Below are 6094 nucleotides of genomic sequence, written 5' to 3'. Positions count from 1 at the left end.
CCGAGGGTCCGGGCGCTGGGGAAGGGTGTCCACCGGGGCCCGGGAAGGCTCTCCCCAGCCTGGCTAGGGTTCGGAAGCTGGGCCCGGGGCTTGTGCTCTGTCACAGTGTCCCATGGTGCGGGAGCCCCCGTCCTGCAAGCCAGCTGAGGGTCCAGGCGCTGGGGAAGGGTGTCCACCGGGGCCCGGGAAGGTTCTCCCCGGCCTGGCTAGGGTTCGGGAGCTGGGACCGGGCCTGGGGCTCATGCTCTGTCCGGCAAGCCCCGGGGTGCGGGAGCCCCCCGTCCTGCAAGCCAACCGAGGGTCCGGGCGCTGGGGAAGGGTGTCCACCGGGGCCCGGGGAGGCTCTCCCCAGCCTGGTTAGGGTTCGGAAGCTGGGCCCGGACTCGGGGCTTGTGCTCCGTCACAGTGTCCCATGGTGCGGGAGCCCCTCGTCCTGCAAGCCAGCCGAGGGTCCAGGCGCTGGGGAAGGGTGTCCACTGGGGCCCGGGGAAGCTCTCCCCGGCCTGGCTAGGGTTCGGGAGCTGGGACCGGGCCTGGGGCTCGTGCTCCGTCTGGCAGGCCCCTGGGTGCGGGAGTCCCCCGTCCTGCAAGCCAGCCGAGGGTCCGGGCGCTGGGGAAGGGTGTCCACTGGGGCCCGGGGAGGATCTCCCCGGCCTGGCTAGGGTTCGGGAGCTGGGACCGGGCCTGGGGCTGGTGCTCCGTCCGGCAGGCCCTGGGGTGCGGGAGCCCCCCCGTCCTGCAAGCCAGCCGAGGGTCTGGGCGCTGGGGAAGGGTGTCCACCGGGGCCCAGGGAGGCTCTCCCCAGCCTGGCTAGGGTTCGGAAGCTGGGCCCGGACCCGGGGCTTGTGCTCCGTCACAGTGTCCCATGGTGCGGGAGCCCCCCGTCCTGCAAGCCAGCCGAGGGTCCAGGCGCTGGGGAAGGGTGTCCACCGGTGCCCGTGGAGGCTCTCCCCGGCCTGGCTAGGGTTCGGGAGCTGGGACCGAGCCTGGGGCTCGTGCTCTGTCCGGCAGACCCCGGGGTGCGGGAGCCCCCCCGTCCTGCAAGCCAGCCGAGGGTCTGGGCGCTGGGGAAGGGTGTCCACCGTGCCCGGGGAGGCTCTCCTCAGCCTGGCTAGGGTTTGGAAGCTGGGCCCGGGCCCGGGGCTTGTGCTCTGTCACAGTGTCCCATGGTGCGGGAGCCCCCCGTCCTGCAAGCCAGCTGAGGGTCCGGGCGCTGGGGGAAGGGTGTCCACCGTGGCCCCGGGGAGGCTCTCCCCGGCCTGGCTAGGGTTCTGAGGCTGGGACCGGGCCCGGGGCTCGTGCTCCGTCTGGCAGGCCCCGGGTTGCGGGAGCCCCCCGTCCTGCAAGCCAGCCGAGAGTCCGGGCACTGGAGACAGGCGTCCACCGGGGCCCGGGGAGACTCTCCCCGGCCTGGCTGCTTTCAGAAGCAGGGACCGGGCCGGTGAGCAGGGGAGGCTAGCTTTATCTGCTACGCTGGCGGAGCGGAATTTTCCGCCCACCCCTAGTTCCGAGCTGCTGCGGAAATGTGCTGGGTGGAGAGGGGTGACGGCGTGGCGCACAGGGCCTAGTACGGACCTGCTGGGCAGCAGCGTCCGAGGGCCTGGCACCACCTGACCCCTTCCGCTCGGGGTCAGACCACTGAGGGGCACGAGCTGCCGGGGCCGCTCGGCCTTCGCTCTGCTGGGTAGGGTGAAGGGCTTCCCGCCAGGAGGCAGGCCCTCGAGTCGGACAGTCCATGCGGGGAGGAAGCTAATCGCTTGAAACAACAGCCGAGGCTTGCTAAGCAGTCCATCCCTAAACGGACCGAGAGTGCCCAATCGATCAGAATACGGCCGGGGCATCCCCTCTGCAGGCCACCCTGCACAGGGGGGATGGCGGCTTCAGATCCCTGCCTGCTCCCGGGGCGAGCGGGCTCAAAGGGAGGGCTCATCGACAGGGGCCGGGAGGAAGGCGCGCACCCGGGCCCCCGGGGGCCCCCAGCGGGCCGGCCCAGGCGCTGCCTTCCCCGTCTCGCAGTTGCCGGACCTCACGGAGGTCTGATCCAGCAAACCCGGAGAATAAAGGACCATCGGGAAGGGGCTGAGAGACAGGTGCGTACCCGGGCCCCTGGGGGCCCCGGCGGGCGGGCCCGGGCGCTGCCTTCCCCGTCTCGTGATCGCCGGACCTCACGGAGGTCTGACCCAGCAAACCCGGCAAAAAAAGGACCATCGGGAAGGGGCTGAGAGGCAGGAGCGTACCCGGGCCCCTGGGGGCCCCGGCGGGTGGGCCCCGGGTCTGCCTTCCCCCGTCTCGGGATTGCCGGACCTCCCAGAGGTCTGACCCAGCAAACCTGGCGCAGATAGGACCATCAGGAAGGGGCTGAGAGGCAGGAGCGTACCTGGGCCCCTGGGGGCCCCGGCGGGTGGGCCCGGGCGCTGCCTTCCCCGTCTCGTGATCGCCGGACCTCACGGAGGTCTGACCCAGCAAACCCGGCAAAAAAAGGACCATCGGGAAGGGGCTGAGAGGCAGGAGCGTACCCGGGCCCCTGGGGGCCCCGGCGGGCGGGCCCCGGGTCTGCCTTCCCCCGTCTCGGGATTGCCGGACCTCCCAGAGGTCTGACCCAGCAAACCTGGCGCAGATAGGACCATCAGGAAGGGGCTGAGAGGCAGGAGCGTACCCGGGCCCCTGGGGGCCCCGGCGGGCGGGCCCGGGCGCTGCCTTCCCTGTCTCGTGATCGCCGGACCTCACGGAGGTCTGACCCAGCAAACCCGGCAAAAAAAGGACCATCGGGAAGGGGCTGAGAGGCAGGAGCGTACCCGGGCCCCTGGGGGCCCCGGCGGGCGGGCCCCGGGTCTGCCTTCCCCCGTCTCGGGATTGCCGGACCTCCCAGAGGTCTGACCCAGCAAACCTGGCGCAGATAGGACCATCAGGAAGGGGCTGAGAGGCAGAGCGTACCTGGGCCCCTGGGGGCCCCGGCGGGCGGGCCCCGGGTCTGCCTTCCACTGATTCAGAATCGCCAAATCACTCGGAGGTCTGACTGACACTCTCTCTAGTAATCCGGAGGAAAATTGACCCCCTTTCTTGTAATCCGTGTGCACGAGGTGACAGAGGGGACCCAAGGCGCGAATGTACCCGACCTTCTGGAGCCCTCGCTGGGATCCGGGAGGCAAATGGACCCACATCGAGACTGCCAGGCGAGCCCGGCCATCTGGTCGCCCCATAGGAAAGCATTGCGCGCGACCAGATGGCCGAAGGGAAGATTGCCAAATGGGACGTGCGCGACCAGATGGCCGAGGGGACAGGCGCGACCAGATGGCCGAAGGGGAAAGTTACCACCAGATGGCCGGGCTCGGTAGGGAAGGTATCTGGTCGGTCTGTGCCCCAACGAACGAGTGAGCGGGTGCCAGGGCATGGGGGGCCGGAGGCCCGGGGCCCCCAGCTGGGCCCCAGCCATGGAGGCTGCGTGGGGGACCTGACGGGCCCTCCGACCCGGGGCCCGCAGAAAACCTCGACAAGCAGGGGAGGCCTGCACGGGACCGACAGACGCCAGTCCCGGGCCCTTGGCAGAGCGGCAGGCCGGGGGAAGAGGCCCGGGGCCGGGGACCCCGACCCCGGGTGGGCCCTTGGACCCAGCCAGGGCTCCCAGGCCCGGAGGCGCAGGGGAAGCCTCCCCGGACCCTCTGGACCCCGCCCCAGGCACCCTGCCACGCGGCAGGACCCAGGACGGAGCCCGGGGTGGGGAGGCCGCCCTCCCCGGGGCCCCCAGGGGCCCGGCCGGAGCTCCTGAACCCAGACGAGTGAAGGGAGGCTCCCCGGCCACAACGGAACCCCGTCCTGGGCCTTTGGCAATGCCGCAGGCCGGGGAACGGGGCCGGGGAACGGGGCCCGGGGACGGAGACCCCGACCGGGCCCCTGGACCCAGCCGGGGCTCCCGGGCGCGGAGACACAGGGGGAGCCTCCCGGGCCATCCGGACCCCGCCCCGGGCACCCTGCCACGTGGCAGGACCCAGGACGGAGCCCGGGGTGGGGAGGCCGCCCTCCCCGGAGCCCCTAGGGGCCTGGCCGGAGCTCCTGAACCCAATCCAGCGAGGGGAGGCTCCCCAGCCAAAACGGAACCCCGTCCCGGGCCTTTGGCAGTGCTGCAGGCCGGGGGACGGGGCCAGGGGACGGAGACCCGAACCCGGGGCCTGACCGGGCCCCTGGACCCAGCCGGGGCTCCCAGGCCCGGAGGCGCAGGGGGAGCCTCCTCGGGCCCTCCGGACCCCGCCACGGGCACCCTGCCACGCGGCAGGACCCAGGACGGAGCCCGGGTTGGGGAGGCCGCCCTCCCCGGGGCCCCCAGGGGCCCGGCCAGAGCTCCTGAACCCAATCCAGTGAGAGAAGGCTCTCCGGCCACAATGGAACCCCGTCCCGGGCTTTTGGCAGTGCCGCAGGCCAGGGGACGGGGCCCGGGGCCGGAGACCCCGACCCGGGGCCCGACCGGGCCCCTGGAGCCTTCTGGAGCTCCCGGGCCCGGAAGCGCAGGGGGAGCCTTCCCGGGCCCTCCGGACCCCACCCCGGGCACCCTGCCACGCGGCAGGACCCAGAACGGAGCCCAGGGAGGGGAGGCCACCCTCCCCGGGGCCCCCAGGGGCCCGGCCGGACCTCCTGAACCCAAACCAGCGAGGGGAGGCTCCCCGGCCACAACAGAAGCCCGTCCCGGGCCTTTGGCAGTGCCGCGGGCCGGGGGACGGGGCCGGAGACCCCGACCAGGGGCCCAGCCCCTGGACCCAGCCATGGCTCCCAGGACCGCAGGTGCAGAGGAAGCCTCCCCGGGCCCTCCGGACCCCGTCCCGGGCAACCTGCCATGCAGCAGGTCCCGGGACAGACCCGGGACTGGGGCGGCATCCGGGCCCATCCAGCTGCCGGCTGAGGACCGAGAGGGGTCCCAGAGTACCCTGTCCCTAGTAATCCGGAGGAAGGCTACCCCCCTTTCTTGTAACCCGCGCGCTCCGGGTGACGGAGGAGACCCAAGGGGTGAACGCACCCGGCCTCCTGGAGCCCTGGCTGGGATCCGGGAGGCGAATGGACCCTCATCGGGACTTCCAGGCCGGCCCGGCCATCTGGCCGCCCCATTGGAAAGCCTTGCGTGCGACCAGATGGCCGAGGGGAAAGGAGCGACCAGATGGCCGGCACCTGAAGACTCCCGTCTGCCATAGCGGTAGGGCTCCCGCCTGCCCACCCACCAAGGGATCGGGGGGACTCTGCTTCCCGGGGTGGGCTCGGGGGACACCGGCTGGGCCTCAGGCACGGGGAGGACCACCGGAGCTCTCGGGGCCCGAGCACCCGGGGGGAGGACTGCCCGGGACCCGTGAAGCCCGTCCCTGGGCACTTTGCCACGCCGCGGGCCGCAGGAGAGAGGCCCCGGATGCCTGGGAGGATGTTGCCCGGGCGCAGCCCATCTGGTCCCCGGCAAAGAACCGCCAGCCCCAGAGGGGTGTTCCGGCATACCCTGACCCTACTAATCCGGAGGAAGGCTACCCCCCCTTTCTTGTAACCCGCACGCTCCGGGTGATGGAGGGGACCCTAGGGGAGAACGCGCCCAGCCTCCTGGAGCCCTGGCTGGGATCCGGGAGGCAAATGGACCCTCATCGGGACTTCCAGGCCGGCCCGGCCATCTGGTCGCCCCATTGGAAAGCATTTCGCGCGACCAGATGGCCGAGGGGAAAGGAGCGACTGGATGGCCGGCACCTGAAAGGACTCCCGTCTGCCCAAGCCATAGCGGTAGGGCTCCCACCTGCCCACCCACCCGCCAAGGGCTCGGGGGGACTCTGCTTCCCGGGGTGGGCTCGGGGGACCCCAGCTGGGCCTCAGGCACGCGGAGGACCACCAGAGCTCCCAGGCCCGGGCACCCGGGGGAGGACTGCCCGGGACCCGTGGAGCCCGTCCCTGGGCACTTTGCCACGCCGCGGGCCGGAGGAGGGAAGCCCCGGAGGCCTGGGAGGATGTTGCCCGGGCATAGCCCATCTGGTCCCCGGCAAAGAACTGCCAGCCCCGGAGGGGTGTTCCGGCATACCCTGCCCCTACTAATCCGGAGGAAGGCTACCGTCCTTTCTTGTAACCCGCGCGCTCCGGG

Source organism: Triturus cristatus, chromosome 4_1 (assembly GCF_964204655.1).
Source record: "Triturus cristatus chromosome 4_1, aTriCri1.1, whole genome shotgun sequence".
Classification (NCBI taxonomy): Eukaryota; Metazoa; Chordata; class Amphibia; order Caudata; family Salamandridae; genus Triturus; species Triturus cristatus.
Note: the sequence above shows the minus strand (reverse complement) of the source record.